The sequence below is a fragment of the Apostichopus japonicus genome, chromosome 15 (genome assembly GCF_037975245.1).
Source record: "Apostichopus japonicus isolate 1M-3 chromosome 15, ASM3797524v1, whole genome shotgun sequence".
NCBI classification, from domain to species: domain Eukaryota; kingdom Metazoa; phylum Echinodermata; class Holothuroidea; order Aspidochirotida; family Stichopodidae; genus Apostichopus; species Apostichopus japonicus.
In genome coordinates, this window is record NC_092575.1 from 6,531,475 (window position 1) to 6,544,074 (window position 12,600).

Sequence of the window (12,600 nt, forward strand, 5' to 3'; positions counted from 1 at the left end):
GACGTTTGACCAGGATGGACAACAGCCAACATTCAACATGTCTGAACCATTTTACCCCCACCCCACCCCACCCCACCCCACCCCAATGAACTCTGGCTACGGGACTGGGGGGAATGGGAACGAAGAACCCCGAAAAGAATAGGGTTCCTGTTGTAATTATTAATAAGTCCACATGAGTTTTTAACTACAAACGATAAGGTCAAAGCAAGAACATCAATTCACTGTTAATAATTATTTTAAATTATGTATTAAAGAGGGCAAGCATCTAACCATGTTTGAGAAAACCCATCTTTAGAGCATATAAATGTCATTTTTACAGCAAGTAGTGATATGTTTTGGTTATTTCCTTGCATCATATGTTGTTCTGAATCTGAAATTCAACGACCGATGATATGCTTTAACCGGTATATAAAACTAGGAGGATAGGCCAGTGTGTGCTTGATTCTTAAATTCCTCTTAGTTATAGATGAATGCTGTTGTTGTCGAAAGGAGTCGTTCAAACTACGGAAGTATACCGTACAAGTTATCATAAACAACTTATAAAGTTGTATGTAGCGATAAAGTTTGTTGAAACGATTTGACCTCTTCGGACTCGCTACATTTATTTGCTATCGCTTTATAAACTTTCTTTACATTGTATTATATCCCCGAAGGGAGTGGGCCGAATCCCGGAGGTAGTGCAAGACCGGGCGAACCCGTGGCTAGGACGGAGCAAGCTCCTATTCCATAGCCCAAGTGCAAAAATCAGTTTAATATACAAGCGACTCGATGAGTCGCGTTTCAGATATTAAGCTGAAAAGAACAGATACTACACATGATCTTAGCCAAAAGGCCGAGAAGCGATACTGCACAATGGGTAGTGCTTGATAACTTATTCTACCGAAAAGGAGTTACAACCGCAGTGAAGATGTCACACATTAAATATATGAGTTGTTTTATACCGAAATTGCCCGCCAATCGTTCAAAAAACATACATTGCGTACATAAGTTGCCATATGTACTATAATTTCGAAACAATTCTTCCAAATTTCAAAGAAATTAAGGTAAATATCTAGATGTTATAAATAAACGAGAGCAATGCCTTTTATTATTTGCGCTGGTCGAGTGTATTAGTATCATGTGTTTGTATGGAAACGTTGTTAATACCATAAGCGCCAGAGTAAAGTAAAGAGACATAAAGCAAATGTATATTAATTGAACGTAATTAATGTAACTTAAATAAATGATATTACGAGTCAACGCTAAATATTAAAAACTACAACGTCACAAATGAATCAAACTTATGCTAGGTTCTTCGTTAAAACTGTATTCACACACACGCTGATAAATAAAGCGTTCCATAGTGGGCGGAGCTTAATGACGTCATAACATATCAACATCTGATTGGTGCGCTGGTCGAGTGTATTAGTATCATGTGTTTGTATAGAAACGTTGCTAATACCAAAAGCGTCAGAGTAAAGTAAAGTGACATAAAACAAACGTATATTAATTGAACGTAATTAATGTAACTTAAATTAATAATATTACGAGTCAACGCTAAATATTAAAACCTACAACGTCACAAATGAATCAAACTTATGCTAGGTTCTTCGTTAAACTGTATTCACACACACACGCTGATAAATAAAGCGTTCCAAAGTGGGCGGAGCTTAATGACGTCATAACATATCAACATCTGATTGGTTCGTGACCAGTGTGTTTGTACTGTACTGGAGTTGCCGTACACAGAGCTAGAGACTAACACAGTGGCGTTTATACATTGTAGAAATAGAAGCTGTTGATGTGAAATGAAGTATTAGTGAATACACACATTAATTTTGTTCTTTACTTGTGTCTACAGAATATACCGCATCGAACAGTTATGGTTGGACACAGCGGACACTATTGTCTACTCCTAAGGTTTAGACACATGACGTATTATTCAAACACTTCTGTGGTTATGCTTTAGAACAGTTCATCAGGCAATGTTAAATGTCCGCTGTATAAGCCCCAACTATAGCACGTTATCATGGAAAAGTTTCTTGAGATTACGTAACGACCTACCTTGGTCTTAACATGACCTATTTTTACCAATTAGTTTGCAACGCCTTTTCTTGTGTGAGGGTCTTTGCGTGAACGTTGTGATAAACTACACTGTAGACATGAACATATTTCCACACAGTGTTTACGCAAAGAGCCTAATGGTGTTAAGAAGCTATGCAGGCTAATTGTGGAGCCTGAGACCGATTTACGACCGTGGCAAGTCGATTACGTAATCACAAAACGTTCCTAGCTATAGCGTGCTATAATTGGAGCCAATAAAGCAGAAATGTGTAGGGCGTTGCTAGAGAGAAACAATCACCAAGATAATATGACCACTGTCTGTTCGACGTCTTTCCCCCTCTTATTAAAGGTGACGAGGGTGTGGGGGGGGGCGTGTATGTAAAAAGCCTAGGTCACTAAAATGATGTAGGCCTACTACTATAGGTTACCGAACTACTGCAATCCCTTTTTACGAGCGCACCATTTAGGCTGCTGATGCAAACACCAGAAAATGACACCCCTGCAGGCAAATTTGAAGATATACCAGTTCCAAGTTTGTCTGTTTCCAGCGCCTGTAAGACTTTTCCTTTAATTATCAAGCAGGAAATTGCGGGTGTATGGGCAGCTCTTTTTCTCGCCGAGAATAGATTGCCAATTGATTTCTCCGTCCTGACCGCAATAGAGCTAAGAAATGGCAATCCCTGCTCTCACAGATAAAGACCAGAACTTGAGCCGCAATCTCAAGAAAGAACACCTTCCTCTCTTCTGTTCATGAAAGGCCAGCAATCAGAGCTGGGCCTATAGACAAGCAGGTAGAACGTATGTCCAAGTAAAGCCCTGGAAACGGAAAAGCATAACGATTAAATATAGTGATGAATTTAATATCAGGATCATCAGAAGCAGGACTCCGGACAGGGGTGGGAATTGAGGTGAGAGGATTGGCATGAATCCATCAAGCTCTTCGAAAAATGGTATATTGTTAGGCCTCATCCTAAATATCAACCATCTCCGTGCAAAAAAAAAAGTGTCCTGTAATGTTCAGTTGTATGAATAAAGACACAGAAACATGAAGTAAATTATTCTACAACTATTTTCTCCAAATACTGTTACTCCTCCTCGGGTATATATCCGACTCCCAGATTCATACGATTACTCTTATAACAAACGATAAATAAACAAAGAATACCATTGTTCTAGTCCCCCCTCCTGATCGAGTGATATACCACCGCAGTATGTGCTTACGTAACCAGTCAGTGTATTGTAACTTATTAGTTACTGCAGGCTAGATCCCCACATATGTTCTTAAACTTCTATCATTGGTGAGGCAGTGCTCAAATGACAACTATATTTGAGCTTGTTAATTATTGTCATGGAAACAAAATCACGTTAAGTAAACAAATGCTTTGCAACCATTGATCAGAGCAGTGAGCTTAATTCCAACTTCCCGTTCAGAATGTTCACATGATCAAGCTGAATATATATATATATATTATATATGATCTAAAAATGTTCAATATAGCCACCAAGCACCTATACCGATCACAAAATGCAGAAATAATCTGCCTCTCCACTAATGTTATCAAGCCCACCTATGTCTTTCTTCAATCCTGACCACCCCATATATACCCTCCCCCAGCCCACCCACGCAGACAGATACAACAGATATGTGTCCAACCTGAGTAGTTCAGTAACAGGAGGTCAATATATACGGGGTGCTACCGGGAATTGATGTATAAATTCTCCCCACTCCCGCAAACCGCGTTGTACTTCGTTATACATGGAATGTATTATTTAGGCCTATGCTATTTATTATATAGGCATATGACGTATAAACTCGGTTACATGAGAGAAAATACTCACTCTAGAGAAACGCAAACAGAGATAACAATTGAACTTCAAACCCTGTCCATAAACAAAATTGAACTTGAAAACGTATTTTCCAGCCCCTTCAATTTTAAACGATAAGCTTAAATCTCAGTGAAATACTTGGTTATTCATCTCACTTACCCACAATCCCCTGTACAGAGATGCACAGTCCTCAGGCAGTATAAACATTGCGAACGGTGGACATTTTCTTTCCAGCCTAGGTCTAGCTTCCTATCTAACAGGCCATGTCAACAAAATTCTAACAATTTGACGTGGTAACCTAGACCCAACCAAAAACATAAATCGGAGAGACATGTCGGAGATTGCGAGCTCGGAGTTTGCTAGCTCAGTGTATACCCCAAAACAGTGCAGCTTCCATATACATGCATGTACGCAATGAGCTCCGAAGTTGAGATGGGCACATGTAGAAACTTGCACTCCGTATAAACTACAAAAAGCTTATAATACCGCTATGTGTGGCGCTTCAGGAATGGAACGTTGCATAATAGTGACAGACGATACTCAGGGACCACTTAACCCTGACCTGGGCGGTCTCCTCTCCTTTTGTTTCTGAGACCGAACCTGTTATTATCACACGAAGTTGATTGGACAATGTGTGAGGTCGCGGAGTTGACCACACCATTGAGTAAAACAGTTGTCTGTTTTACCTCCATGATCACACATACCAATTGATCATGAGGGCTAAAATCGGACCTCGAAAATATAGGCATTGTCACATTTGGCGATTTCATATCAAAAATACTTTTGATAAATCGCAATTTTTTCTCTTTTTTCTTTTCTTGGTTTGGATGATAATCGTAAGACATTGCAGTCATGCTGGCGGATGGGTGTACGTGTGCGTTGATGCGTGTGTGTGCGCGGAGGTGACATTTTAGAATCTCTCTAAACATACAAATCTAGGTGTAAAGTGATGCTTTAACTAAGTTATTGTCATTCAATAGGTACGGTATCTCTTTAAAACAAGCTATGTTTATTAGTTCTGACTTTTTGACTCAGTTTGAAGGATTTTAGAATCCACCGTAGCGCGTTTAGAAGTCAGAGATAAACATCTCGATGCCTAATTTGAAATCTTGAATAATTCGTGAAGTTTCATTATTTTACCTCAAATTAACACTTTTGTGGTTTACTCAGTTTGGCGGCAAGTTTAAACCTTGTTATATCTCTCTAAACTATACAAATATATAGGGTATTATTAACAAGCTATTATTGTTAGTATGAACAAACTTCTTATTTTTGCTCTTACATTGAAGTATAGTATAGACTCCATCATAGCCGTATACATCAGAGATAAACGTCGGGATGCTTTCAAATAAACATTTTTCTATAGCGTTGTGGTTTCATTAACTTTACGATCAAAACTTACGGTATTTAACAATCTCTCGAAAAATACAATTAAGTTTAGTGTAAACTGATATTGTAAATACATCCATGGTTAAGTTCTTGCCATAACATAGGTTCCACCTTAACCTGACCGACCGACCCTCCTCGCATCCTCCCAAGGGAGACATGACACGGGATTCTACGCCAGTCCTCCAGCCTGTCTCGAACCCTAGCCACGGTTTACTCGGTTAGCAGTGCAAGGTCTTTCGCTTACACCGTCGTGCTAACCAACACATCAGCTAGAAAACTAACTTCAGAACTAAAAAAAAGGAGGGAAAAATAAAAATAGAATTTTGTCACATTTGTCTATCTTTGCTGGGTTTTGAACTTACTCGAGATATCAACTTCTTGGTCATCTGCTCAACCCACTGAGCTAACGGACGACACTTAAACATTTTCCAATTTAAATTTATCTTGGGCAGATGGGGTAAAAATCTTACTTTTTGCAGTGAAAGCAGAAAGTCATGCGTCTCGATTGTGTTCGTTTTAAGTGTTCAGATTTTTGATTGATCAGACGAACAATAGACTTACCCTAGGATGTCATTGTGGATTACTTCAAAGACACGAAGGATTTTAAATTGCAACAAGAGATGCTCCATTTATAAAGGAGTAAATCTCGACTGAAATGGTTTTCTGTATCACAAATTATTAGCTTCCGATTAAATCATTTGTTATCATAATATAAGAACAAAAGTCCTTCCTTCTTGGGTATGTGTACGATGGTATTGGACGCTAAAGCTTGACATTTGACGAAATTGAACAACAGAATATCTATTTTCTGAAGACCAAGAAGCACACAATATAGATCGCCCCTCCACCCAGTGGCGGAGCGTCCATACAGTCAGGGGTCGAATGCCCCCCCCCCCCTGACGGACTCAAATGGACTGCTGGCGCCCTTTTCAGCTCTTTACCACTTTTTACTTATTCGCGATTATTGACTTTTTTATTGCGCTCTCATCAACATGACATTTGTCACATTTTGTTGATGTAATTTGGCGATGACACCTATTTATTCTTCGTTTATCTGCAAAATAGCCAGGCCCGGAAGCGATTTTTTTTTTATGCAGGTAGGTTCGTACTATTGTGTATATTGAATAGCCAATCACAGCCAAGTTTATGTTCAAGTTTAATGATACAATTTGTAGGTCTGTTATTATTTCAATTTTCAATGACTGTCTAAGTAATAATACTTTGTGCTAACTGCAAATTTCGCAAAACTACTCCCTGAACAATTCGTATGCACAAAGATACGTTATAAGAAGATCACTAAGATAGGTAATTTGTGGCAAAGAATTCTTACCAGGTTTCCAAAATTTTGGAACGAACACAGATTTCATATTAAAAAACTAAAAATTTAGTCGGTGTATGGCTAAAGCTAAAGGAATAGCTTCGCTAGAGATTACTGCAGCATTGTTGTTGCATCAGGCTAACACGTAAGGTTGAACTTATCGACTTTAAATATTATAATAAGTGTGTCATGCTCAGGCTAGCACGTCAGGTTGAACTTATCGACTTTAAATATTAAGTGTTTCAGGCTTTCCTTGTCATATTTGATGACGTCAAAATGAACTTGGCTGTGATTGGCTATTCAATATACACAATAGTACGAACCTACCTGCATAAAAAAAACTCGCGGCCCGGAAAGGGTCATTTCCGGCGATCTAGGGAGTATCTTTACTCAAAAAAAAATTCTGTACGCTACGCGCCAACCTGTGATGGCGCTCCGCTTAGATAGTGTCGAAAGCGCCCCTACAGATCATTCTCGTCCCTCCTGACCAATACCCCTAGCTCCGCCACTGCCTCCACCTTCAACCACTCTCGGGTTGGAGAAAAGGTGGTGGGGGCCATCACATCATCGAATGTATACGCCCCTTCATTTTTTTTTACGTTTGATAACCCTTACTCTCACAGTCATCTATGGATATGTGAATACGCACAAATCGCTAAAAGAAATCACCGGTAAAAAGAAATTGCGCAACTTTCAGCGACAATCATACCCCTCCTCAGTATTCTAAAGATCTTAAAGTTATGATAGGTTAAAATATATTGGTGTTAGAAGTTTAAAAAAATATTAGTTCCTCACCATCATTTACCCGCGAGGGTGAATTTACTACGTACATTAACTAACCCATAGATAGGGCCTATATAACCTTTGTTCATAGAAAGTATTGATGTCGTAGATTTATACTATGGAGAATTGAACAGCAATCCAAGTCGCGAGTTAATTTTGCGTTTTCGCGAGTAGATTTTAGTCACGGTCGCAAAAAAGCTATACTTTTTAAAAACCTTTAAAACTTTATTTCTCATGACAGAAATCATGGATACTTTTCATACATGGTAGGCCTTTATGGATTTGCCAAACTGAGTACAAGAATCGTGTTGCTTGTAAGGTCAAATCTCATTTGAGGTCAGCAGAGGTCAAACTCTGAAAATCCTTTTACGTGATATCTAACGATGGGAATCGTGGATACTTCTCATACTTGGTGTGTGGATGCATCACATTGAGTAGGCGAAAAGACCCTTATTGTTTTGGTGGAGGTGTGTGTTACCACGTACAATAGACTGACCTGTGTTTATCGTGCCATCATAGTAAATACATTAAAATAGTGGTTCGGGCCATTTATTATGTAAACAGTTATTTCTGGTTTACCAGCAGGAGTCTAGTGCAATGAAGTCCATCGAAACCTCAATGCATTTTGCCATTCTGGTAAGATCCTGGCTCTGTGCCCATGTCCTATAGCAACATGTGCATAATAGCTTTAGTACTGCAAGTTATATCCTTACATGTGCATCCTAACCTATCAATGGAACTAATCGGCCTGTATAAGGGTTCTCCTACATCCCTTTTATAGGGAGCGCTTTGTATGGACTTCTGATAGTCATTGAATATATTACGGGCCTGTATGTAGAATTATTGCATGCACTTTCCATATAAGGTTTCCAATTCTTTATAGCCCAAGTTATCGATAAGAGGAAATTGTGGCCAGTGATATAGTGAGTGCTCTCTGGGGCGGATCCATGTAGAGAGGGAGGGGTGGGGGTGTCCTACCCAGACCCAGATAATATTTTAAGCTGTAAAGTAGGTAAAAATATGTACTAACATATTTCAGTTATAATTAAACTTCCATATGTATTTTATATACTTCAATATCCAGGTACAGTAACCGTGATCATGTAATACCCACACTTACCCACTGAACATTTGATATGAAATAGTTGCATATATAGTAATGGGGTGGGAAGGCGTGGGGTGGGTTGCAAGTGTGTGGGTGATACAATAAAAAAAATATATTTTTTACAGAATATGTAACCAAAAAAAAATGACCTGTTTGGTCTGTTAACAGGAACACTAAAACATTTATGAAGTAAAATAGCCGGTTGACAAGTTACTACTTGACGAAGATGTAACGAAAGTTTCAATCGGTTGACAAGGCTTTGATTACATTTTAATTACTTGACGTTCGATTAAATATACAAATTTATCTATTAATAATATGATAACCAGTTTTCACTTTCCTTTCTGTGTAATCGTATTGTATTTGATAATGGACAAAACTGTATAAAGTGTGTGTGTTTAAATAAGTGCATTGCCCAAAGTTGAGTGCATTGCCTAAAGTTAATCGAACCTTAGATTGCTAATCCATTATGCCTTAGCCATTAACCTTCGCCTTTTGACTACAACACCCTCCTCTATACAGTAAAATGAATAAATTACAGTTACTTTCCCAAATTGGGGATTGTCAAGCAACTCGGAACAAAGTTATTTTCCAGTAGAGAAATTACAGTAACTCCACAACACGCATTTCAGAATGAAAGCTGTGTGAGATACTTCTTTGACGAGGAAACTATAAGACCCTCTGAAATGTATACGAACGCATTGGGTTCCACATTAAACCTTGTGAAATATACGTTTTAATTCGTAAATTGCCGACGTCATTATTTTATATGCAATATAAAGGTGAACTTTTCCAGCATTAATTGTTATAAGACTTCTTAATATGTAATTGTTTGATTACATTATTTGCTGTCCGTTAATAACATGCTTTCGAAGAGGGGGGGGGGGGGGGGTTACCAACATTTCGGAAAAAATGCTTCTATCTTTAATAGCTTGCTGCTCGACAAAAAACAATCTGTCCTTTTAACAAAATTTACATTCTTCGTATCTTGCTCCAAATAGTATTTGTGTCGTATAGATGTTACAGGAAGACAGAAAGAAAATATTGATATTTAGAGTCCTCGAAATATTAGGAATTCAACACCACCAACCCTTCGCCTCACCCCATCCATCCCCTGCCCAGTCAAAAGAGAGACTTGAATGCAACAAGTTACATTGTTAATGTGTTGCAGCAGTGCAGGCTACAGTCGTAGCATCCAAAATAGCAATTTGCTAATATATTCTTCTCTTCAAAAAGTAAAGAATCCCCAAACTATTAACGGTTATTGACCTATTGAGATATCAAGTATTTGATTTTAACAGAATGTAAAACTTTTTCAAATTGATTCTACGGTTAAATGGATAACATAGATCCAATAAACGATAAAACTCTCTTTGTTTTATTAGAAGGGTTATCTTGTAAAGATATAGTCTGCTGTCACATTTGAATAGTAATGAAGAAACCCTATTTAAATGGCATTTTCTTAAATGACATTTTCAGGTACGTTTAATACAGTATTATCTACCATGCACCTTTACTTCAGGATGTATCTCAATTTACTGAAGAATCGAGACTTGCGGTATTCTGGTTTATAAACACGCTGGGGCGCCCCCCCCCCCCCCCCCCCCGCTTCGCAAGTCAGAAAACCCCTTTTTCAATTCCAAATGAGAAAAAAATCTCATTTGGAGCACCAAATTGCATCTAAGGCCAGGTGAAAATGCAAAATTATTTACAAAATGGAGTGGGTGTTGAAGTGTGCTATATTGCACCAAATTGCATCTGAGGCCACCTGGAAATGCAAAAAAAATCCAAAGGGGAGGGGGACACCATCTCCCCTTAGATCCCCTCCCCCAGGCCGGCCATCAGTCTTCAGCCCCTCCCACTCAAAAGTACCTTCCTACGCCACTGTATATAAGTGCGAATATATAGGTTAACTTGACGCGGAAACACTATAGGATATATAGAAGATCCTTTGCCAAATACGTTTACAAATACACGTTAGCGAGTACGCACGAGTACCAGGTAACTATGCTAATACACTTTGCTAAGAGTATGGACTCACTACAAGTCACGGTGGCTTATTCGTTGGTTGATGGAGTTCACACAGAGGGTGTTAAATGAATTTGGAAGGGATTGTCTTAAATTAAACTTGATGTACCTCAGAGGGTCCTCAGTGGGTCCCCAGTGGGTCCCTCGGTGGGTCCAGGGATGATGCAAGACTTTATGTTTTGTTGCGGGGGGGGGGGGGCATCAGGGAGTGTGGCAGAAATAACCTACTTTCAATATATATTTGAAAACAACATTTTCTAACCATTTTCTTTGGGGACCAGACAAATATTTGTGGCGACGCCAATGACATATCTTATATACTCTTTACAATGCAAACGAATGAAATTAGCTTTATACATTTTGCTGATAATACTGCAATACCGTGAGAATTTTTCTGAATAAACCGACCGTGGCTGAATGGTGAAAATATTGCTTGCGAGTCACTTCGCCAAACAAACATTTCGCCCAACTGCCATTTCGCCCAACCAGCCTGGTCATTTCGCCCAACCAGCATGGTCAGTTCGCCCAACCGTGTTGGTCATTTCGCCCAACCGTGTTGGTCATTTCGCCCAACCGTGTTGGTCATTTCGCCCAACCTTATTTTTACTAATATTCAGTCAGAATAATATTACTTTTTCTATTCCACCAGTTCAATTTGATTTATTTTGGGTAAGGTTACTTCGTAATAGGTAAATAAAGGGAGGTCCGCTCGATATCGATCGGAGTCTGAGCAGTTATTTCGGGTATAATGGGAGGATTACACTACTTTAGGCGTTTACGCATACAATGGAAGTTATATTATTATACAAACAAAGGGGAATCGGTGTGGAATAATATAACCGTTTCTATTCCTTAATATTCGAACGTTTACTATCAAACCTAACCCCCAACACACTGATCGGTCCTCAAGTTTCCTTAATATTCGGTTCGTATCCTGTAACTTTAACAATTCCCGAACGTTTACTTTTCAAGTATCATATTTAATCAAGGTTGGGCGAAATGACCAGGCTGGTTGGGCGAAATGACCAGGCTGGTTGGGCGAAATGACCAGGCTGGTTGGGCGAAATGACCAGGCTGGTTGGGCGAAATGACCAGGCTGGTTGGGCGAAATGGTAAGGTTGGGCGAAATGGCAGTTGGGCGAAATGGTTGTTGGGCGAAGTGTCCTGCTTCCAAAATATTTATCAACGGGATGTAGTTAATGTAGTTTCAATATGTAATCAAAAGTGTGATACGTCATTCAAACAAATTGAAAAAGCAAAAGTCGGTAAGTTTTATTAAACAGGAATCATATAATCATACAATACATTAATAATATTTATTATCGTGTTGCTAATTTTATACATACTACACTTGGACCCTGGAATGTACTAATTGCTTATAGACTAATACACAGAAAGGAATTTTAATGAAATGCAATTATATGAAATGAAACGAGAGGAGGTCAAACTGGACCGCTGGTCCATTCTAACTGACATGCTCCATCGCTTGTGAGTAGTTAATGATGCATAAACAGTGGCGGGTCCAGGTCTTATCGGAAGAGTTAGCCGAGATACAAGTATTGGGATAAACCCGAATAGGGCATAAAAGGAAACATCGGTATAAAGAAATTCCCACGCGCCCAGGGGTTCCATTTTATCCACTATGCACTTTGTTTAGAGAAAGTACGTCCAGAATAGTGCAGCCACCCCCCCTCTCCCCTACCCCGCCCCTTGAGTCCCCTCCCTGGATCTGTTCCTGTTATAAATACACTCAATGACTATCAGAAAGCGCTTGGAATCGTTCTATTGTTATTTAAATTAAGGGTATGTACAACTCACAGGCTGTGAGGACGGCTATGCGGCCTTCTCATATATCATGTCATTGACGCAAAGTGAACACGTTCGTGTTTGAGTAGGGACTTACCGTCACGCGCTCGGCACCCTCGTCATTATGTGATTGTGCTTGAGCTCATTATTTTTGTTCATAAATGAGAAGATATGATAAAGTACTTCATGCTTCATTTTTATGGTAACAGAAAGTGAAAATGCATCTTTATAGATTGCACAATCTATTAATACGTTCATCATAACGAGAAATTTTCACGCATACATTCGGACAGGCAGACGA

At 39.0% G+C, this 12,600-nt stretch overlaps 1 non-coding gene across 1 annotated transcript; it reads right to left on the bottom strand.

Annotated features, from left to right (window-relative positions):
• Positions 1 to 651: 651 nt before the first annotated feature.
• On the bottom strand, positions 652 to 844 carry LOC139981731 (U2 spliceosomal RNA). Its single transcript, XR_011797920.1, has one exon. It is a non-coding gene; the product is annotated as a U2 spliceosomal RNA (small nuclear RNA).
• Positions 845 to 12,600: the final 11,756 nt, after the last annotated feature.